The sequence below is a fragment of the Electrophorus electricus genome, chromosome 12 (assembly GCF_013358815.1).
Source record: "Electrophorus electricus isolate fEleEle1 chromosome 12, fEleEle1.pri, whole genome shotgun sequence".
NCBI lineage: Eukaryota > Metazoa > Chordata > Actinopteri > Gymnotiformes > Gymnotidae > Electrophorus > Electrophorus electricus.
Genome location: NC_049546.1, coordinates 12,827,077 through 12,852,320, shown reverse-complemented (window position 1 = coordinate 12,852,320; position 25,244 = coordinate 12,827,077). Strand labels below are relative to the sequence as shown.

At 38.6% G+C, this 25,244-nt stretch overlaps 1 protein-coding gene across 5 annotated transcripts in view; it reads left to right on the top strand.

Moving 5' to 3' along the window:
- frmpd3 (FERM and PDZ domain containing 3) overlaps positions 1-25,244 on the top strand; it is an 86,488-nt gene that overhangs the window by 31,253 nt on the left and 29,991 nt on the right. For 4 of the 5 annotated variants that reach the window (XM_027004893.2, XM_027004892.2, XM_027004897.2 and 1 more), the window contains exon 2: positions 1,654-1,734. The gene's annotated coding sequence lies outside the window, so the exon portion shown is untranslated. Of the gene's footprint in view, positions 1-1,653; positions 1,735-20,110; positions 20,124-25,244 lie in introns of those variants that run through there. The other variant, XM_035532007.1, reaches the window with a different exon arrangement.

Below are 25,244 nucleotides of genomic sequence, written 5' to 3'. Positions count from 1 at the left end.
AGCAGCTGGAGATTATTTCTTTCACCTTTCATTGGTTCAGGGCCCAAAGAGCTAAGAAAAATTTTATATGACACCTTCCCTACCCCACCCCACCCCAACAATAATATTTTTTTTTGCCCCATGTTTGGTTTTAATTCGTAGTATCACAGCAGCACACATCCCAAATCCCAGCCCCCAGGGGGGCATGACACTAACTGACCCTAATCTTCATCAAAATACTGGCCAGTTTTCTGCGGTTGCCCCGAGAACCACAGGGACTTGAGAACTGTGAGACTAAAACCACCTTGCCCCTTCGAGACTGGGAATGTGTGTTCATTTGATAATGAATATGTGTGTGCCACTGGTGCTGTACTCCATATCTTTCTGGGAAAGGGATTACCCTCTGCAGCCTGCACTGACTCATCAGAAAGATTGATGTGAAAAGGAGGCTTCCATACTGTCTAATTTCATTACATTGCCATTTCAGTGTGACACAGCACTGCCCCCTTTGTGATATATTGACTAAATATATTGATTATGGTGTTCTGTCTTTCATTTGTGTATGACTATTGGTTTTTGCTATTTATAATAAGTATACTAAGTGATGGTTGTTCCAGCTATATATAGATAGCCCCCTTGTTCATGTCCAGTTGCAGGTTACATTATGATTGTTAAAGCTTTGGTTATAATGTGCACTTGGGATTCAACTATATTGTATAATGGATGATCTCACTTACTTTCCTGCTATAACCTAGAAGGGTGAGTTTAATTACATCCAAGATTTCCCCTGAGAGCCCGAACCCACTGTCCACCTCTATCTTTTGATACTTTTAAAACCGAATTTGGGTGACCTAAGAGAACCTTTTTAATTTAGAAACTTCAATCAATAAAATGTGAATTTTAAACCATCAAATTTACTTCTAAATATTTCAAAATGCAATGTTCATTCATTCAAATTAATTGCAGTCTCACTATAGTAAATAATGTGATTGAACTTCATACGTATTATTCAAACAGCAATAATTCAAATTCAGCTACTTTATAGGTGTGACACTGTTGACATGAGAGAGACATGAATGGTGAAAACAAAAATACAGCCCTTATTCAAAAGTGAAAGTAGAAATATGCTTATAAAACAATGTGGCTTTGGAAGTGAGCTTGGCTTTAGTTTGGCACAGGCTAAATGTGAATGCTAGACTGTATTAAAAATAGGAGGAGAGGTGATTGGAAACAGGTGACTGTGAAACGTGAGTGATACTAGTATTAACGGAATCCGGGCTCGGTGCCAACTGAGATGTGGCAGTAGGTTTATGGAAGCAAAAATAACACACATAATAGGTTACTATACCATGACCATAAAAAGGTGTACCACAACTGTTGCACAGAAGCACGACTGATGATATGCACATCTCTTCAGTCTCCATTCACTTCTTACAAGGGCTTGTTTCTGGGACAGGTTTAGGTGGGGGATTTAGCCACTGCATATTTCTAAACATTGTATAATTAAGGGTTACGAAAAATCAGCGATCTGACTTGACGTGTGTACCAAAAATCATTAGCAGTGATGTAACATATACATCAAATCCTCATTGCCTTAGCTAACAGATTCCATGGTTGTCTATTTTAAGCTTGATTTGCAGACCTCTTGTGTTTGTCTCTTGTGTTTTCTTTCAGTGGCTATCTCTGTGTGCACAGAGGTGTTTTGGAAACCTGACCCAGAAAGATCTATAAGCCTTCACAGATCCCAGAGAAACTGTAAGTACCATCTTGAGTACCATTTTTCCTACTTTATGATCAATACTAAACGAGGTATTGATTTGTGACTTGACGCAATATTTACATGCAGTAATATCCTGCATGAAGCCTTTGGCCATTTAATTGTGTTTCTGAAAAACTTAAATCTTCTACCCAGTAGCATTCTTCTGTTTTATATCCTCACTTCTGCCATCTGCTTTCCACTTACGGAGCATTAAAAATGTCACACTCCCAACTGAGTACTCAGCATCAGGCCTTTCACATTTACAGTAGCTTGCTTTACCATGCAGCAATTCAGCTGTTCAGACATGTCTGATGTAGCTTTACAGAGAACTCAGCTGTATCAACCTCAGTCCACCCCACCATGGTCAGTAATATCAGTGGATGAGAGGGTTTGAACAAACCTGAATAGATGAAACAGCATCAGCTCTCTAGGGGGAAACCCTTTTGTTGAGATCAGAGGATTTGTTCAGTGAATGAATGGGGCTGATCTAACACCATGTGGTCTTTGCTCTGACTGACAAGAAGAAAGAAAAAGGGTGGGACTGAGGCTGCTGGCTTTCCTTGCTCCTCTTATGCACCAAAAGTTATTTTTTGCGTTTGCTTCCAACCACAGTTTGCCAGCTTTTAGCACAGATTCATCAGCTGCAGAAACAAACAGCAATTAATTTCCCCCCAAATGCTCAGCGTTGGTTCATTATGTCCCACAGTGAGCTCTCCCTCTCCAAAACAGCTCCCAATTTGAGCTGGAGGAGTGGTGCCAACTGCACTACTTCAGAGGGATTTCAGACCTGCTGTGTAATACCTCTGAGAGCAGAATTGCACCTCAAGGGCCAGCAGCAGGCATCGGAGGAGTCAGTATCCTATGATCTGCAAGGGTACATCAACCTCTTCACGTCGGAAGCGGTTCATCAGAGGAGGGCGCAGGGTGGAGTGGTGGGGCTGAATGCTGTAGGCCACCTTGTTATCTTGCAGATGTCTACACACGCCGGCTTCAGGTGTCACTAGCTATATGCACGAAACACTTTGAGGCATGCCTTGACACATTAGCTGCTGAACCGCCTCTGCTGTGGTTGTATTCTGACAGCTGCATGTAACAGCTTAGGAGAACATGGAGGGTGGTTTTGTTTCTAGCCTGCCCCCATCCTACGCATGATATTCTACAAACAATTCCCCACAGGTCTCACTTCAGCCAAAATGTTCAGAGCTGTTCAAGCGTCTCTCCACTAAACCCCATCTCAAACAGTCTCCACTTACCTGTGGAGGGTGTGTAAGTGATCAAAACCAGCAAGTTATTACCCCATGGCTTCTTATCGACCCCTTAATCTACATCATTTGGCTGTGTGCTCGGGTTAATGCAAGCCATGATAACAGTGCACAGGGGCTCAGCAAGGACACAGTCACTGCTCTTTACTGTAGTAAGCATCATCAGCTACAGGAGATGGTCTCTCAGGCCTCTAGAGAAAGGCCAGCTTCCAACCCTTTTCCTTTTCATACTCTCTTGCACACCCCTGCACAGAGGGGCGTGAAGCTTTGATATTCAAGCCTGCTTTCCCTGAGGCGGCTGAAATCTGTGTGCTGACAGATTCACAGTGACTATGCCCAGCTCTGATGTTGTGATAAAGAAAGAAAGGAGATAGGGGGAGAGAGAGAGACTGAGAGGCTATTTGTGCTGTATGCAGAGGAGTTCTCCTTTATTTTGTTTTTTGCCCAAAAAGTGCATTTGCACAGTAATATGACTACTTATGGAACAACAGAAAGGATGTTTACTGATGTGCATGTGCAGTTGAAAGCTTTCTCAGCCTTAAAAGCATTTTACCTGATTCATCATAATTCACTCTTGGCATAGCAAACAAAGAAACAAGGATGATATATGCAATAAAATGTTTTTGTTGTTTCACATGAATTGACATTCAGTGGTGTTCTTAGTAACATACCTGGTTTAGTGCAATGTTTATGCATCATGGTTATCCTGCCATTTTTTTTTACAAGAAAATGTCTAATTATAAAAGTAAATTTGGCAGATTCTTAATGTAAATCTGTTTAACAACTAACTGCACAATCTGTTTCAGAATATTTAAACAGTTAGTGACTGTTTAACTGAAATGTTGATGAACTCCTTGCGAACTCCAGCAAAATCGCAGGCTTACACTACAGCGAAAGCCAGTCGCAAGCTTGTAATACAGTGAATGCCAATCACAGGTTTGCACTAAAGTGAAAGATAAATTAGGGGTTCTAAATCCACCCTACAAATATTGTTGGTAGAAAATCTATACACTGACATACTGGGGACTCTAATGAGATGATCTGTCATGGCAAGTAACTTGACACCCCAAATTAGTTATTGCCCCCCCCAAAAAATGTGCTATTTATCTAAAGACTTTGGCTCATGAGCCAACTAATCTTGACCAGCAATAGGAATTACAAAGCAGAGCAGTACTGTTAATGTTTCAGATGCTTTAAACTGCTGGCTTTAAAGCTGATCTCCAGCAGGGGTTAAATTGGGATTTAAGGGGTAGGGAAGTCCCGCTTCTTTAATGGTTGCCAATAATGTGGCAACAGTATAATATAATGTATATTTTATTTTATGGAGTTCCCATAATTGATACATAAATGTTATTAGAATTGGATATCCATTTCTTTCATAATGACTTAATGGCTACTTAGGCTAGGACATCATGAACTAATTTAAGAAGCTAGCAAGATAAAAACACCATGAAACAGCAGGATTGCAAATTTTGTGAAAATTGCAGAGCAACTTCGTAGAATCATATACATGTGAATTACCCATAAAGTGTTACTGGTGTTCAAATTATCATAGAGAGCTCATCGTGTTCATAGAATGTTTGACTAGATAAATGGATTTTAGAAATTTTCATTCCACATTATAGTTGTATGTAGCAAAAGCACATAATTTTATGAATTACTGAAAAGGGGCACCACCCTAAAATATAGGGAAAATACGTCAACTAATGATGGGGTAGTGCCGAAGTTTATTAATGTTATAAGTTATCAGTCTCATTCCTAAATTGGTTCATATCTTATACAGTGACCAAATACCATTGCGATAACCAACTTGTTGAATAAATGGGAAGTTTATTGATAAATGAAAAAAATATATTGATGTTGTGAAACTGGTGACAGATTTGGTGACAGATTTGGCTCAGGCGTACAGAATACCTAATGAGTGACAACTGAATGAGAAAAGGACGAGGGCATATGAGATAAAGAAAATGAATCAAGTAATAATAATAAACCACCAACAAAGACAAGAAGTGGGATCAGAGGGAAGAACTGTCAGTGCCAGAGAACTGTTTAGCTAGAGAGCTAACTGAGACATGCGAAAAAGTTAACAGAGCTACCGGTGAACGTCACTACTGGAGGGGTGCCTAAATGAGGAGGGGATTGCTATTCCTATTGTTGTATCAACTAATGAGGGGAGGAAATATTAACCTGAATAGGATTATCTCTAGGAAATGCAACTCGCAACTCACTATAGACACCCCGAGATGAGTGCATCCTAGACATAGTTTGTAGAAATCTAAGGTTGGCTACTTAGTACTAATTTGCTGTTGGCCAAACAGGATCAATTCCAATTTTACCAACGATGCAAAACAAAAATTCGACTACCTTGAGGGAATAATGGAAAACAAATTAAACGGTTTAAGCCAGACTAACACACTAGATATAAAACGAACGTAGAATAAGACACTATGCTAAGTACTTCATTATTCTCGCAAGAGGTTGTAACTTCTTTTCTGGATCCAACTTTTCTCACGTTTAACCACCTAAATACTCCTTATTCTTGACTCTTTGTTCCTGAGCATTGATGTTTATAAGTGTGACGTTTTAAACTATAACAAGTGGGATGAGTTACTTTAATTCACCCGAGCCATTTGGTCCACATATTTAGATGCAGATTTAGTGCAGATGTTATGATAAGTAACATTTTCCAAGAAACACACAACTTAAAAACAGAGTTGGTTGTTGAGAGAGATAGAGGAGCATATAAGAGAGCATAGAAAAGGTAGCTAGAGAGCATGATTGCTACACATGTATGTTACTATAATAGCATTAACAATGCAAATAATCTTCCTCGATCTGTTGTGAAAGGAGGTAATCACTAAGTAATACATGTATAAATGCTAATATGTAAACACTAGAATAATAGGGTTAAGGCATGGATATAATGGTTTCATGATTGACTGAAATAACCAGACAAAGTGGATTTCATAACAGTTCAGCAGTTCAGGAATAGATAGCTTAGTTAGACTTCATACCAAATTGAGCATATTGAGCATATATATATATATATATATATATATATATATATATATATATATATATATATAAATGCATTGTTGGCAATGCATGGTTAACAAGTCCAGATGGGAAGTCTGTTATAGTCACTGAAGGGCGCCATGGATCTACTGTCCGTACATTATACCGAAATTCCGAACCTTGTTAAAGAGGAAAACAACAATTAAAAATTATATTCTATACGTGATCATTAAATTCCAGTATTGCTTCAAGAATATGGTCTTTATAGGCTTTTCCTGATTTATGTATTTCAGGTTGTGAAGTCATCTCTAAATTCCACCTTAGATGCTTTATGACTTCGTTGCCCCCCAAGCCAGGGCTGGGGTCATAAAGTTTGGGCCATGTGTCCTGGCGGGGTAATAAACCTTCCTTACAGAGTGGTGTAGAGACCTGATAAGGGAAGGGAGTACCCTTTTAGCAGAGTCAAAGGTGTTCTGGTATTCTAAAACAAAGCCACTCAGAGTGGGTGTGATGAGCTTTCCCAGGAGTGAGGGTCTGGTCGTTCCACAGGGCAGTGACCGGAGCATCTTGATAGGGAGACTTTCTGTGAGGGGTGTTGGGGTACCTTAGATTTAATTGCAGGAGTGGGCTGCAGCTTCCACTACATGTGTATGTCAGCTCAGTTGGGGCTCTGCTCAAAGTTTCTCTGGCCCATTCTAACCCCTGTTCTCATTTAAACTTAGGTAGGAAAAGGAGTTTAAAAGTCAGGCAAAAGGTCAGATAACTGAACACAATTCTACCACCACAGACAACATTCCACTACAGGGAGCCTGTGTGTGTAGCTTTTTAAATCAATACACTGTCTGAAAAAATGTACACACACACTCACTTTCTCTCATGATCTCACTATTTTCCTCACTATTTACAGGGAGAAAAATATATTTCACTGAGACAGCTGCTTCTCCTGCATCCTTAAAACACCTCTGCTTCAAAGATAAGTTGTAGTGTTAACATGAGCACCACAGGAAAAGTGCTAGCAATTACAGGCCAAGTCATTGCTGAAAACATTTTTGTGATGGATCAAAGCATGCTAGCATCTGACAGATTTACTCAATTGCTGCAATGGAGCATCATAAAAATGCCTCTGTAGATTAAAATTGACATACTGTCCCATGAAGACCGTTTTCCATGTGCTGTTTGCATCAGCAATCACAAATAGCTGACTGGGGGATTTGTGGATGATGAAAGAGTGAGATGCATGACAAAGAGATGCATGTAAATGACTATGTTCATAGTTGAGCACTGTTCCATATACCCTTGCAGCATAGTTATCTTTGGCCATAAGCTATTTCTGATAGCTTCACAAGACCTTCCCACCCTGGTTACCCCATGTACAGCATACTGCTGTTCTTTTATTACTCTAGCACAAGTGATTCATTAGATAATTATCAAATCCTTCAAGAGGGAAAACAGAAAAGTGTGTATTGCTGAGAACTATTTCATCAGTCGAAGTCAAATAACAGAAAATTTGAACCCTCTGAGTTCTAATACATCCCATCCCCCATCTGTTTAAATAAAAGGCAGGGAGAAAAATATGATTTTTACTAGGAAAATCACTTACTTGCTTTCAAGAGCAGTTTGCTAAAGACACTGCCCAAGACAGTTTTTCTACGGTTCTTTTTTCTTGTCTCTAAAGAAAGTGCTGTCATGAGCAAATTGGGTTGTGTGTAGGAAGTAAACTCAGACCTAAGGGCACATGCAGTCCAACAGTAGCTCAATCTGCCTATTCGAGCCTCATCTTGGGAGCTACACAACTTGGTATTCTAGATAAAGGAATATGCTGAACTGTGTGTATATATGTTTGTATGCGTAAGAGAGAACAAAAGACAGATTTGAAACAAATAAAATAGATTTTATATATTTTCATTATATTTCACTCATACACTGCTCAAATATAGCAAATTTAAATTTTGTTGAATATGCATATATTCAGCAAACAATTTTGTTTATATGATTTCCATATCTAAAGACTAGGGCAAATTATGCATATTTACCTTTTCTTCTTGACACTGTAGCCTGTGGCTTGCTCATCAACATCAACATTATTGAAGCTATTTTCTGAATTATATATGATAAAAAAAATAAACTTCACTTAAATAAAACCCAGTGAAAACAAAACAGTTTCACTGATAGCAAATAGTAGTCTTGCCCAATGACACATTGACTTATGCAGGATAGGTTCTCTGCAGCAGGAAGTGATCCTTGGGCATAAATGCATTTGGCAGAAAGTCCACTGGAGTATTGTACAGACTCTAGTGTTTGTCTTCCAGACAGGCACTGGATTAGCCTTGGGGGTAATGTGAGCCCATGATTTCATTTCCATATTTTTGCAAGTACAACAAAACAAATTCATACAAATGCAGTTGTGGTTTTGCATCAGTTACAACAGATGTTCTGAGAAATTAATTATTCAAAGAGTAAACGTGCTTTAAGCAGCGAAACCTCGATCATGTGAATAACGGTAAACAGATTCCAGGGTGTTTCAATTAAGATATATCACATGTGATTTAGGTCCTATCAGTATTTTCTGTGATATGATTTATGTATGATTTTTCCACCCCCAAAATATTTAATGCTTACCCCAAAATAGGTTGCAGGCAATGAATTAATGACTTGCACTTTTTGTTTAAGTCTGGTTGTTGGGTAGGAAAGTTTTGTGTAAGAATCATGTGTTGCAGAATACAGAAATGCAGTTGGCTGCATAATTTAAAATAGCAGACCATCCTGAACTCATCAGTGACACTGACACATAAAAACATCAGTAACCCAGCGGTGCCTGAGATTGTCAGTGTCACTGTTGTGTTGAAAATGTCCAGTAAAGAACAGATTAGAGTGTGATTGAAAAATTATGTATGGCATCAGAAGGCCTATAGTTTCTATATATCTACTAAGTTTTTCAAAAAATATTTCTAGTATAGTGAGCAGTGAGTGTTGGTGTGGGTTAGGTGGTGCTAATAAAGTAAGTGTTGAATGTAATTGTGTCAATTTTTGCTAGAAGCCTTCAGTGAATAGCTGAGAAGCCAAAGTGGATAGATTTTAATGCTGCATACCTTCCCTGACAACTGACATAACAAGAATGTATGAGATAATCAGATGGCTGGCCAAACATGAAACTTGGATGCTTATAGTGACTGGCAGCATGACATTTTATTACAGGCAAGCAGGCAGGTAGGAAGGCAGACAGATTGCTTATCCAATGGATAGAAGCTTCTAGGCTTCTAGTATGCTTGCTGGATGAGACATTAGTGTAACGCACGGTGGCCCGAGTGCCGCAGGGCGCGAGGCAGGACGCACAGACTCCTTCAACTGGGACGAACATTTATTAACATTTAAAGACATAAAGGCACTCACACTTATCACAAACAAGAAACATGAAACGGTTAACACTAAACAAACATGATACACAAGAATACAACTAACAGAACCGCGTTACACCTAGACATTATGCCAACAATAACCAACACCCTGCACACTTTAACATGGGTTTATATACATATAGACAAACGAGGTGCAGGTGTGGTTACAAACAAGACAGTCCTCCCACTGCACGTGGCGGGCCGAACCATGTGACTCGCGGGAGGTGAGCGTTCCGTGACAATTAGGTGTTTTGCCCTCACTGCTGGTGAACTTTGTGCTAATGATTTTGACTTCTATGCCATGGGTTATCTGTTCAGAAAGCTAATTTCAAAGCATGCAGTTAAAAACAAGCTATTTTGAAGAGGTTTTCTGTTCCCTATATGTAACTGACTATATGCTGTTTTTACTCTGCATTTTCTGCTGCATATCACTTTGTAGGACACTGGCTGAGATGATTGCATGGATTTACACCCACTGGCCACTTAATTAAGTACAATTCTGTTCGTATGCTCTTTAACACAAATATCTAATCAGCATATATCATGGCAGCAATTCAATACATTTAGGCATGCAGACTTGGTCATGGTGACCTGCTTAAATTTAAACTGAGCATCAAAATGGGGTAGAATGGTGATTTAGGTTTTTGAATGTGGCATGGTTGTTGGTGCTAGATGAGCTGGTGAAACTGCAGATCTACTTTTTTACACACAGCCATCTCTAGGGTTTACAGAGAATGGTCCAAAAAAATAGAAAATATCCAGTGAGCAGTGGTTCTGTGGTGAAAATGCTTTTTTGATGCAAGAGGTCACAGGACATCTGGGGTGTGCAGAAGAACACCTCTGAATGCACAACATGTATGAACCTTGAAGCAGATGGGCTACAGCAGCAGAAGACCACACCAGGTGTCACTCCTGCCATCTTAAAACTGGCAACTGAGAGTACTATTCACACAGTCACTCAGAAATTGGACAATAGAAGACTGGAAAAATGTTGCCTAGTCTGATGAGTCTCAATTTCTGCTGCAAGATTTGGATCATGGGATCAGAAATTGGCTTAAAGAACACATAAGCATGGATCCATCCTGCCTTGTATCAATGGATCAGGCCATTGTTGGTGGTATAATACTGTGGTGGATATTTTCTAGAGAATGAGTATAGAGAAAAGAAGTTGGCTAGGGTGTAGGTGTGGTGGGTTACAGGAGGGGACATCAGGGCAGTTAGAGTAGCCATGGCAACTGAGAAGGGAAAAGGCTCGGTAACATCATGATATCAGGTGGTAGGTGAACCTTGGCAGAAAGAGAGAGTAGATTAGGCATGTCTAGGTACAAGGGTGTGTAAATTAGGGAACTATAATGTGCAATGATGGACTCTGGCAGATCTAGCTATGGCAGTACACCTAAAAGGAAAGAGCCAGAATGAAACACAGGCATGAGGGCACCCTGGAACATCAGCACTCCGCTGCGCTCAGTCAATAAACTTGAGTGACAAAAGAGAGGTGAAGTGACAGCATCATAACATCCCTTTTTACCATAACTCTCAATGCCCATGGACCCCCAGATCTAAACCTTTACCTAAGATGGGAAGTATTTAATAAAATGCCTGACTGTAGGTTTTCAGCCTAGCTTTAAATATTGAGTCTGTGTCTGAATCTCATACATTTACAGGAAGGTTATTCCATAATGTGGGAGCTTTATAGGAAAAGGCTCTGCCTCCTGTAGTAGATTTTCTTATTCTCAGGACTAGTAAAGAGCCTACACCTTTTGATTTAAGCAGACGTGGTGGATCATGATGCGCTAAGAGTTCTCTAAGATACTGTGGGACAAAACCATTGGTGCTTTGTAGGTTATTAGAAGTATTTTATAATCAATATGAAATTTTACTTGGAGCCAATGTAAAGTATCTATGATAGGAATGATGTGATCAAATTTTCTAATTCTAGTAAGAACTCTGGCTGCTGCATTTTGAACTAGATTGTTTAGGCACTTATTGGTACAGCCAGATATTATGGCATTACAGTAGTCCAATCTTGAAGTAATAAATGCATGGACTAGCTTTTTTGGATAATTGTACTTTATTGCTTATTTTGTTTCTGTTGTGGTGTCTGGTGTCAACCAGAAGATGCTGGGTTCCCACTTGAGTCTTGGTTCCTCTCAAGGTTTCTTCCTCAAGTTCTTAGTGAGTTTTTTTCTTGCCACTGTTATTCATTGGGTGCTTAGACTCAGACATCCATAGAGCTGCTTTATGCCAATGGCTGTTGTAAAAAAAAAAAAAAAAAAAAACTTTAGATAAATACTTTTGTCTTTAGAAAAGAGCATGAAACTTGAGTGGGTCTGACATGAAGGATGATGTCACAACAGTTATGTTAGAAGTGGACTTAGATGTGGGTATCTTGATGGAAGGGCAGGGGATAAAATGGTGATCTGAGTAGGGAAAAGAGGTCAAGTCAAGTTCTGGGACAGGCCTGAAGTCCAGTATGTTGCTTTTTGAGTTAGTCAACTCAAAAGATGATGGCACTGAGATGAGGTTTTTCTAGATGATATTCTAATTTGTCTGAAGTCTCCTAGGAGACTGAAACCAGTCTAACTAACCATGAGATTAACCATTGGGAAAGGACTCATAAGGATCTTCAGTTCTTCTATGAAGTTACCAAGATTAACAGTGGAGAAGTAAACTACAATAATGTGAAGTTTAGTAGAAAAGGACACAGCTGCATGGAAGCTAAATGATGAAATATTAAGATAGGAATGAGCAAGGGATGTGAAGCGACACATCAGAAACAGAAGCAGACCTGTGCTGCTTTCCCTGCCATTCCTCTGTGGCAAGTGAGAGAAGGCATAAGACAGAAGATTCTCAGAAGTAATTCAAGTGTAAGACAGTACTAGAAATTGGAGGTTGCAAAAAGAGGCTAGGGCTGAAAAGAAGTCAGCTTTCTGGTTGGCAGAATGGCAGTGTCAGACCTAACCTATCACCAGAGAGATTATACAGACCATGGAAAGCAGATGAAATTACTGGTGTTAGTCCTATACCTAAAATCTTCACCTGGGCTAATCAATTAATAATTATTATTTTGAAGTATGTCTGTGGTAATGCAAGAACTCTTGGTATAACTGTGATCAGCTGACATTCTCACCTCAAGACACAAATTTGACTTGGTTAGCTTTCTGTCTAGGGTAGCAACTCAGCTTCTTGTTCAGTATATTGTCATCTCCAGTCTTGACTAATGTAACTCACTCCTGGTAACAGAGTGATGAAACAAGTCTACCATGACATAGATAAGAAGAAGTTGCTCCTAGATGCTTCTATTTCACAATAATAGCACATACACTTGACTACTGCAGATCTAGCAGGGCAGAAAGGTGGCAACCTATGACAGTGTTACATTTAAAGTTGCAAAGCTTTTCAGCACAACCTATTCTACTGCCAAGATTTGTTTATGGAAAGTGCAATGTTCACAATCACAATGTAGCCTTAGATTATGAAAAACATATATTCTATCAAGTGTTTCTAACCTTTGGACTGGTATTGATGATGACAGGCAACATTTCAAATGCAATAAAGTGAATTGACTGTGTGAAACAGAGATATTCTCTGATGCGTGAAATAAGCTTTCCTCTGTCTAGAACAGTGTCTGATGTTGGAAGGTGTAGTATTGCTGGTGATAGCTGATGTCTCATAATGTTTCCTAATTAAGAATTCAGATCTCTTTGTTCAGACTCATATGCCATATTCCTCCTATTTCATTCTTCAAGGCCAGTCTGCTATTAATTTCCACAGACACGAATTTCCACTAAAAATACTTGAAAATAAAAAAACACTTGGAATGATGCCAGATACACAACTGAAGGCTGCCCACTCTATTTAAATTGATTTAAATGAGTACTCATGAAATCATTGGTCTTTAATGAGCAAGGACTTGCAAGTGGGTGCTGCATGGACCGAGCCTGTGAGATGTGTTTGGCTTGCTTTGCTTGTCTAAGTGAGACATGTCTGTTATTCAGTTTCAAATGGTACATCTAGCAACATTCTTACACACTTGCGCAGTCAGTCAGTCCTCTGCAGTCTGACAGCAGAACAGCAGAAAGCCACTGACACTTAATATGGAGTAGCATAAAGCAGGTGCCCATTAGGCTCTGTCTGCACATAAGGGCATGCAGTCAGGGAGAAGGTTGAGGGTGGTTGAGTGAGCCAATCCCAGCCCACAGGAATAAAGGTTTGAGATCCTGAGAGAAAGTGATCCCATAACTTTGCATCTCCAAAAACACTGATCAAAGCTAGTGAGAAACATTTAAAAATAAATAAAAACAGGTAGCAAAAACATGCTGCATATATGTGAGTGTGTGTGTGTGTGGTGTGTGTGTGTGTGTGTGTGTGTGTGTGTGTGTGTGTGTGTGTGTGTGTATATATATAAAAAAGCCTTACCTTCTGGTAAAGTCAACAATGTCATTAGTAATTCTAGAAGAACTACATGGCTACATGTCCCATCTTCTAATACTGCAGCCTGGATGTTTTGATCAGTCCAGAAGCCAAAGCATAATAAACTGATTACAATAGCAAATGTATGTATGTGGAAGCTTATGTTTCCATTCCTATGTTAAAGTGGTCTGTAGAGTTTATAATTGCCTTTTGCTTGCTCAGATGGAGGTATGTGTGGGGAATAATGTTCTGATTTTCCTAATTTTCAAATTTTCATGTAATTTCATTATATATATATATATATATATATATATATATATATATATATATATATATTATATAATATATATATATATATAGTGTAAATTACAGAAATGACTAAGAAATGCAAATAAATTTAAGTCATGCATTTAACCTAACATTCTCTCTTTTTTATTCTATAGACTTATCAACTATTAACATGCATGGTGTCATTTGAGTGACAGAGATCCACTGACATTTCTGGATAATTTCTGGTTAAAACTCGATTTCTTTGCATGTACAAAGATGCATTAATTAAAGGTATTCTGCCATTGTCCCTAAGATTGTCTAATATCATCCTGAAAGGGAGAAATCCAGAAGATCTAGCTTCATATAGAACCTAATGCCCATAGACGCTATGGTTTTAACAAAAATCCTAGCTCGCTGACTTAAAGAACATACTGCTCAGCATAATCCTTGAACAATGTTAGATGTTTACTTAATGTCATACAATATGCTTTAAATCACCTAAGAAGATATAATTTTACTTGGATTAGATGCAGATACGGTTTTTGGTTGGATGGAATGTACACGTTTAATCTGTTAAATCATTTTGAGTTTCAGGAAAACCTGTGGATCCAGGTATTGTATAGGAACCCCATTGCTTACATTGTCACCAATAGCCAACAATCAGATCCGATTAGCAAGGTCCATCCGCATCTTTAATCGCCAGTATTATTAATAAACAATTCTAAAACACTTAGATTTTACCCTGATATTCATAGTTTTGCTGTCACTGTACGGCCCCTCCCCCCAGACGTCTACTTGTGTGTGTGTGTGTGTGTGTGTGTGTGTGTTCGTCCGTGTGGCCACGCCCCCATGTGCTTCACACCTGCTTCTCGTTGTGTTGTTAAAGTGAGCGTATATAAGTCCGTTGTGTAAACATTAGTATGGTCAGTGTTTGATCCCCTGATGGTCGAAGAGCTACGTTGGCTTCTGTGTCTAGACATAAACGTCGTTGTGCGTATCACCGCTCCACTTCGCATCCTGCTAAGCCTCCCCGCGTCACATTTGCTGTTAACAGATCACTTTACACTGACCCTGATATTCATGTCTCTGTCAATGGATCACTTTATGCTGACTATTAGACTTAACACCTTACCTTGATTGATCGATCTAATTACAAATTTAAGAGTCTTTGCAGAATATTATGTAAACGTTTTAAAATTTGTAGCAATGGCCACTAGAGAGCAATCCAGGGAACTCGCTGCCATTCACTTGGAACCCCACTGGGTGTTATATCTTGGTTAGGGTTATCTTCTATCTGGATATCACCTTCTCTAAACATCTTGTTTAAGAATAATATTCCTCCACTCATTATAAAAATTTAAAATTATTTGCAGCACTGGGAATACCTTTTTTTATGTTTGTTAGGCAGAGTGAGCATAGTTAAAATTTTTCCTAGAATTCTACACATTTTTAGAAATGATCATGCCTCTCAAAAAGGGCATCACATGGCATAATTAATTTAAAACCATCAAACAATGGTTCACCAAGAAGTAGAATGTCTGTTGTTAGACATATGCAGGCAGTCCAACATTTACATTTATGGCATTTAAATGACATCCTTCACTTTCACCTGCCTGTTATCTCCGGGAAGGAAACTTGTGGAAATGCATTGAGGAAAATATTAAAAAGCATTATTATTCAGTGCTTTCTCAGTCTACACAATGATAAGATACCTTAAAATGTTAGACTTGAGATTTTATATATATATATATATATATATATATATATAGTATATATATATATATATATATGATAATATATATATATATATTTATATATATATATATATATATATATGATAGATTGATTGATTGTATGATCCAGAATTAGATGGGAAATTAACATGGTGATTTCTAACGACATGGGATCTTATTCTAGCCTATCTCCTTCTAGCCTTAATCTCAGTTCCAATCAGTTTACAGAGAGGCAATTCAAGATTGTCCATATGCAGTTTATTACCCTGAGAAACTGAAAAAACTGGATCCATGTAGCTCAGACTTATGCATTAAATATCAAACACTTTATTCTCACACTTTATGTTGACTTGCACATATGTTAGTAGATTTTGGGGATTGTGTTACAATGTTGAATTGAAATAGCTAATAACAAGTGGGTCAACATACATTCATGTTACCTTTTCATTACTGTTGTATATTTAAAATGTTGTTTTCTATCCCTAGCATGTAACATTTGTCATTACGATGCATTGCACACCATATTTGGCATACTCTGTACACTGTTTGGTTGCTATAATAAACAAGATGAGAGGAGAGAAAAAAGCATGCAAACTGAAAAACTAGTCACCAAGGCTCTTAGCATCACTGGTAGTATGCCTTAGTCCCATCCTCAAAACCTAAGCAAGGGCCTAGTGGAAAACAAATGTGCCCTGCCTGCAAATGTCAATAACATATTTTTATGCATTTATGGGCAAAAAAACATGTGTTGCTAGTTTTCATTGCGGTAGTGAAGCTGTATTATGTTGTTTTACTTACATTGTTTTAGAGAGTTTTTTTTTTTTAATATAATCGATAGTAATAGTAGTAGGAGTATTAATAGTAGAGGTAGTCATAAAGTAGGAGTATTTTATATAAACTTTTAAAATTATTATTATTGAGTAACAGAGTATATCTCAGGGATTTCATTTGGTCTGCAGGGCCCTGCCTAGTGAGGAACATGTTGCATATAATCTAATCCTGTGCCTCAGGTGCATCAAATGTATTAAAGTAGTGAGGGCAGCCAAGTAGTCACTCATTTCCTGACATAGGAGGCTCAGACGGCACGTGTATGAAACAGCAGTGGAAAGCCCCAGGACCATCTCTACAATCATTATGGAGTATAACGAGAGATCTGATGAACAGTTCAGTTCTTTCTTTTTTGTTTTTTTACTTTCCTCCTCCAGGCACTGCTTATCAGCTCTGGTGTGGATAATGAGATAATATCACGCAGAAACACTGAATATTAGGCTGAATGTGATTTAAGGGTTTACGATGGATATGAGAATAAGAAGTTACTATATAATGAGGAGAAAGTATAGAGTAGGGGGAAATATGTATTTGCTTAGTATTTTGTTATGGTTTGAAGACCTTGAAGTATGGGTGTGTTGTTTACCTGTTGAATATTACACCATACCGATACCTTTCAAGGTCAGACATTTCTGATGTGTGAGATGTTTGTGGAGGACAAGGTAGACAGGGGTTGTCACTGTTAGAAATGTACTCAGAAAGGGGGTACTAATCTGCATGTCTCATTGACTAATCTTAGTAAGCGGAAGAAGGGCTCAGTTAAGATTTTAGTTGCTGTTATCACCAAACAACAAATAAATACAAAGCTATAAATTTGAGACATGAGAAGTATGTAACATTACTGTAATGTGGGGTATTCACCTCTTGCTTTTTTGCATTTAGCATTATGAGCTGAGCAACAGCTGAACTTGCCCATGGTTCTAAGGTATTCAGTTGGTCAATAATACTTCAGTACTCTTAAAGCTTGAAATCACACCCCATGCAGTGGAGCCTTTAATGTCAAGATACACTTTTATTATCAAAGATGCAATAAACGAAATATTAAAAATTTAGTGTAAATATATAAATGAGTTAGTATTCAGGTTTTTTGCAGATGTTTCAGTTGAAACTCTGGTATCAGTCTGCATGTTAATATTAGAATAAATAATTTAGATTCTATTTCTTGGACAGTTTAAAGAGGTTCTGGTCTTTGCAGCATTTGGCACACACATGGATAAAAATACTGAGCAATCAAAACTTTTTTTTTTTTTTAATCTTTGTCTTTCTAACTCTCCCGCCAGTGAAATCAAAGAGATGCATCTTATGTCCCTGAGCCTCAATGGTGCAGTGTGATTCCAATTGCCTCGCACTTCTCTGTTTTCCAAGTTAAACATGCTAATAAGATACTGCGCCGTGCCTGTGCCTTGCAAACCCTCACCTTCATTAGTGCCGGCACATGTGGACCTGTGAGCGTGTGCATGGGATGTGAGGGTGGATGGGGGTGGGGGGAGTTGGGGTGGAGATTGGGCCGGCGCCACTCCCGCAAGCACGTATGTGCAGCCTGCCAGATAATTGCACTCTGGCAGGCCCAGGCACTTGGTATTCGCAGCACGTGGGCAGAAAACACACAGCCTGGATAAGGCTGCAGAAAAAGGCCATACATTGCCTTCCAACGCCGTGCTATTATGCCATGCACCTTCGGAGCTCATCCAGGTCTGAACTACACGCCAAAAGCTGGGAAATGCAGAGTGGCACCCAGATCATGTAGTGCTATGTCATGCACTGGGGAAACAAAATGAAATTACACTACAGTGTAGGTCACATAGAAACTTACCTTACACATGCTAGCTTTATACCACAAAATACTAGCTCTTTCACAGTATAAAATAATGTGTGTTCTCAACGCCAGGTAAATTCCATTGGGCTAGAGTAAATAGCCAAATCATCAAAAACTGTATATCATTATGATTTTTAAAAAAATCACTGTAGTAAGCAGCAACATGCCATTTAAATCTGAGATGATAAACTAATTTAATAACTAATATTGCATTAGGCTGGTGCATGTTTAAGAGAGTATTCCTCCTTTAAGCTATAACTGGGTATTACACACTCAATGTTGACCTAAAATTAAATGAGGCACTACATATGATACACTAGGCTAGCCTTAATGACCAAGACGTAAAGTTTGAAGGAGATGTAGCTATTGTTGCAGGACCATCTTCCATGCAGGAATGTACATGACAAGATTTAACTTCACTAGAGCATCAACAGCTTCATCTTCTCCCTAGAACTTCAAAAAAATATATTATTGTATTACTATACTTATTTATTAGTTTGTTTATTATCACTTATTACTATAATTGGTATAGATTATAGAGGACTGTTTTTAATAATAATATTGTTTAATAAAGACTGTTACAAACAATGCAGTATTTTTGAACAAACCTAACCGTTCTGAGTTACCTTGCATCGCCTTATCCCATTATTTACATTTGTATAGCACCTTTCTCAGACTCAAGGATGCTTTACAGACAGATATCAGCTTTTACAAACACACACCAATGAGAAGCGGCAGCCAATTTGAGTACAGTGTACTCTCTATCGGAAACATGTCTTCGGAGAGTAACCTTATAAACTTCGGCCTCAGAGCTCAGCAGGATGAGTGAGTCTCACAGTCAGTCAGCCCGAGAATCGCTGCCAGTCAGGCGCGACGGGGGCTGACAGTGGAGTCTGCCACATATCATGAAGAATGGCCGTCATGCCAGCTTGAAGTCCCTAACACATCCCCCTCCCCACGCCAATGAAGAGAGCCCTGAGCCAAGCTGACAGGCAGAAGACTGTCAGACTGTGTCAACCTCTCCTGATGTTAAGAAGCCAGGTTGGCCAGGGTCCCGTGTCGCTGCAATCACTTCTCCACCGATGCTTTGTAATGCTATCACACAAAGCTACTGGACTCAAAGCAAGCTGGCAATCGACTGGGGTATTCTGCTATGGGGAAACCTGCCAGTGATGGTGCATTTTTGGGGGTTCCCTCAACCCCGGTGTGCATCCTTTTGTTTCTGATCTTCAGCACTTTGCTTCATCCCCCACCCCAAACCAATGCTTCCCTGTGTTCTGGAAAAGCATTCTTGCTGACAAACTGATAAACTGTAACAGATAAAGAGCTCATATGTGTCAATTCTGCATTTAATTTTCTGCTTCATCAGTTATACATGATTCTGCTGCAGAGATAAACCACAGAGAGCAATGCTTCTCTCAACAGTATTCTAATACCGGGCGGCTACTGTATCTTCACACTTTTGGGTGATTAATCAATGCCCATCTGTCATTTTTATGTGAATTACTAGTGCTGAGGCACTCCTAACCCAATAAAGTGCCTCTTCTTCTCTGAGTTAGGTGGACTATAATAAAACAGAATCTTTGGGCTCTGGTACCACCTATATCCTCAGAAGGAGACAATGCTTGCCGTCCCATTTATGACCTGGGTCAGGTGGGTTAAACTACATTTCACTGACGCCTTTAAAGCAAATTCTGTCAGTTTCTGCCACACACACACACAAAGCCACATCAATATGCCCATATTTTGTGTCTAAATTGGACAATGTTAAAGCACAGAGAACCTTTGTCAGTTTTATCTTATTTACTGTCCAAACTGGACAAAGGATATATACAGAGGGAGTAAGGGATTCAACAGCATGTTTAGCCAGTATCATGGGTCGTTATTTACATCTATGACAAACTCCATCCCTAAACTTCCCAAAAGTACCATAAATATTGCATTTTATAGCAGAATGGCATAATGCCTAATGTTACACTGATGAGCAATATTTCTTAAACTTGTCTCCTTGTTTCAGTGTCAAGGTCAGTGACATACAGAAAGCAAACATGTTCTGACCCACCCTGTCCATGATCATTCCTCTGGACACTCCCTCCAATTCACAGTCTGTTGTTGATGTCCCTGAGCTGGGTGTTAACATTGTTTGCTTTGTACACACCTTTCATCAACTTCAGCATGAACCCCAAAGGACTTTATGCTTGTTCTGTAGGTATTCCTCAAGGCTGAGTTTTGGTAAAAGTACTTTCTGTACTGAACATGAAAAATTCAATCTTTTTATAAGAATGTTACATGAATATCAGAGGAAAACTCCACAAGCTTAGAGCAACTGGTACACTGACCTGCCCCTGCACAGAGAGGCTGAAAGCTACACTGAAAAAGAGCGACTTGTGGACAATTTCAAAAACACCTTTCTTGCACCTTCAAAACAGTGCTATGAAAATGGAAGAATCTAAGGCAGTCAAAACCTTCCATGAGTATTTGTGACAGATAATGGCAATTCATGGCACATATAGCACTTTAGCAAGAAAAAAAATTAAACTAAATACAGGAAATGAGGTTACTCTCTCAGGGACACTCATGCACACAGAAAGACAGCAGGTGGAAACTATTCTGTTGACTTGCTCATCACTATTATGTTCATCATGAAATGTGAATCGATGCTCTGTCCTCGCAAGAATACCTAGCAAAATGAGTGACTGACAGAAGCTGGTAAAGCTGTCATTACATACACATTTCCATGCCCATCAAATACCTAAAGAGGTTTTGGAATACACGGCATCACCTTCCTTCAGTAGATTGCTAGCTTTTCAACAAACAGTTGGGGTTCATACAATCCAAGGCAACCAGTAGCACAATTATTCCAAATAACATGGACTTCCTGGGTGGATTTTAAAAAACAAAACCTCCTGGCTTACCCTGCATTGTAGTTGACAAATTCTCCAGATATGAGTGTTTACTTGTACTGTATTATTATAAGGAAATGAAATTTCTTTTAATGAACAGATATATATATATATATATACTTGCTGGACAGATCAATGCCTTTTCAGTTTTCTAGCTATGTCCCAAGTAAATGCATCACAAGCAAATGCAGTATATGAACAGCATATAGTCTTAGGTAAGATTTAATATAGTCTTGAGTCATTCCATATACAGAGGTCTTTTCATTTTAATGTGGATTAAAGCAATAATATATATTATAAAATGGGTCAGGATACTGAGACATGAGAAAGTAAGATGTGACCAGCACTGGGAAGTAAAAGAATACAACTAGGCATTCAGAACTACATAAAAGTCACTACTCTATTTCATTTACCAAGAGAATAATCTTATTACAGGCAGTTTCTGAAAAATGAGGTTTTTGGATGGAAAGCAGCCAACAATTTATATGCCTAATGGAAGCAATTCAAAAGTAATGGAAAGCAAAGATATTAGAACACATTACTGTGATTGTCTACCTCACTGGCCGCACATTTAATCAGGTAATCAGTGAAAGAAAAAAACAAGACTGGCATTTGTTACATGCACATATCATCCCTAGCCAAGACCACTGGGAGGTCTTGAAAACCTTAAGACTCAATTATACAAATAATGGGCCATAACATGAGAGGTGAGAAGTGTTTATTTAGAATGCAGGCAAGTTGCATAAATGCTCAGGTATAACCAAAAACTGACAGGCGAGGCAACACTCAACACGATGATGACATTTCATGCTGCCACTCAGTGCATATTGCCATCGTACAGCAACTGTATACAGCAACTGTATACTCAACATCATACTGCACTATGAGAAAATAAATGATGCAGACAGACTAAATTTTGTGCAGGTTGTGTGGAAGGTCTGCTGTAGCCGATTGGTGCAATATTGGAGTGCTTGCAGTGAGTCACTGGATTAATTTTCTTATCGAAGGTCATAGCGAAATGTAATTGCATTAATAATGCCTGGATGAGTCAGAGTACTAGACACTTGGCAGGAAGTCTAACACATTATGTGTAAAGGACAGGGGCAAATTGGTATTTCTCAAAATGGTCATATCCATTAGTAAGCAGGAAGGAGAAATTCATACTCGATCTGATATTCAAAGAAAACTCATGCAGATCAAAATTTTAAATTACTTTAAAAGGCATTCAAATTATTAGACAAAAATTGCTTTGCATAAGAAAACAGGAATTTGAAATAAACTGGTGTTTGGGCATTTATTGGGTTTTATATGGAATTTCAAACTGATTTTCTTTAGAGGAAAATTGGAAGAGATACTTTACTGCTGTCACGCTCACGGACCGGAGCTTCCCCGTTTTCCTGGATACCTAACCACTTCCGTGTTTTCCCATCATCGTCTGTTCCCATGGTTCCCTGTATCTTCCCATTTTGCTCCAGTTGTTCCTCGTTTGTCATTCACTGTTCCTATTTAAATCTTGCTCATACGTCTCGTGTTTGCTGGTCATTTTCTCCATTTGCCTGGGTCTCGCGTGACGTTGCACTGTGCTTTTTTTTTCCTCTTCGCCCCTTGTTTAATTACTCTCTCAATCACTGCGACCCAGGTTGATTTGCCTTCCCTGTTCGTTTTTTTTTAATTGTAGCTCTGTTCTCCCTACCGAAATACTCCCTCTCTCTGTCTATGTTACCTTCCCAGTTTAAAGTTCGCTAGGTGTATTCTGTTCTCTCGTCTACGTTGCTTTCCCTATTCATATTCGCCAGTCTTAGTTATCTTTTCGCGTCGCGTTGCTTCGTTTCTGTGTAGGTTTCTTTTCTCATTTTCATATACAATAGTGTTGTCTGGCTTTCCTTTTAGTAATGTTACCTGTGTTTGTCTCTATTATCTTTTAGTCTAGCTAAAGTAACCTGGTCCTGTGTATTCCCCTTGGTTCCCCCCCCCCCCCCCCCCCCCCCCCCCCCCCCCGCTTGTCTTCGTTTTACGCTTCGTTGTTTTCCCGTTTGTCTTTCTTTGTATTTAGTTCCCTAATTTAGTGTTCATCCTCAACCTGATAAGCATGTTATTCTTTTGTTTGTTCCTTGATTTTGTTCTATATTGTGTTTGTTATTAAACTTGTCGTTCGTTTACACTGTTCTGTCTATAGTTTATGGCTTCCTCTGCTTTTGATTCTGCTCACTCGCACTCGCATGTCGGAGGCGATAGTACTACGCACGTGTGTTCGCCCTCAACCTTCCACACGTTACAACTGCTCAATGTTTCCCTAAAAAGTGGAAATGTATCTCAAGCTCTCGCTTGTTTTAACATTAGACAGCCTCCTTTGCAAAGAGTGCAAAAAAAAAAAGTTTTAACTTCAAGAACTGGGACAATTAAGATAGATGTTCTGTAATTTAGTCAGATGTTCAAAAGAACCCAGAAGAGAAGGTCATCACAAGGTCCTTAAAACATCAAGAAGCAAAGCATTTCACTTCAAAGACAGTTGAAAGCCTAATTTTTACACTGAATTTTAGCTCAACTATTTACACCTTACCTAATGAAATGTGATTCTACTGCATTTGTTGCATATTCATACACAAAGTATTGCAGGTGTTAATATTCTTGGAGAAAATGCTTGTGCATACATTCAGCAGTATGCTTCTGTTTAAGCCATGCATCCCACATTAATATTTTTGTTCTATGAACCATATTTAGGAGTTTATTTATCTGCATTTTTTTTGGGCATTGTTATGTTACATTGCTAACATACTGTGTTAGTCAGCATAGTTAAACTAAATAAATTTTTATAGCATACTGTTGCTACAATACAACTATGGCAGACCATGACTGCATGAAATCTAAGAAATAAAATCAAATATTTTTCAAAAAAGACTGCTAACAAAATACAGGGTCACCAATATGTCTATTATATATAGAGTATATTATGAAGGGATATTAGGGCATTATTGTATGGTCTTCCCCTTTTTAAAAAAATTATCATACCTGCTGACATGGCAAATAAATGTGTCGCGTATGCTTACTAACTGAACATAACGCTATGTTGGAAAACACACTGTTTGAAGTGCTGTATAAATTAAAATTTTAAATAATTGTAGGGAAGATTCTGGAGGGATGAAGATGGAGCTAGTTGTAGCAATCTAGAGGTTGTATTGCCTTCTCTGTTTTGTTGTCCTTAATTGATTTGTTCATTATAAACAGATGACCTCTAGGCCCCAGTACACTGCTGCTGCCTCCTCGATGAGCACTACACCACTGGCTAACTCCTCACACTGAGCAATATTTGATAAATGGTGCCCACAGTTGCTAATGAATACATGCCTTAGACTAATGCGCTAATACAGCATGTCCAGCAGTGCAGTCTTATCAGGTCTACTCTAACTTATACAAACATAGGCACTTATATACATAAATATATAAATATGGTCAAATACTTAGAACAGAACCATCAACTGGAGTGACAATATTACACTGTTGTTAGCATAGAACACTGCTTTTCTTTCTACTAAATTTCAGTCTCAAGAAATGCATTTCAACAAAGATGGGTGGTGTGTTGACAAATGATGCATGTCATATTGGGTTACTCTTTACCTAAATTAATTCCCATTTTTCAACCTTAAACAGTTCTCACTGCACTGCCATTTTCAATTTTGCTGTACTAGTGAAGTACTACTGAACTTGTGGTGAGAGAACTTGGATATGATTTGTAGCCATGGATTGATACCAGTTGAATGCTTCTACTTTTTCATGTTGAGACATCAAATTTCAGTCTGCAGTTCGTTAATGATAAATGCTTTGGGCAAAAAAACACCAGCAAAATGAATAGATTAAAAACAAGGCATGCTTA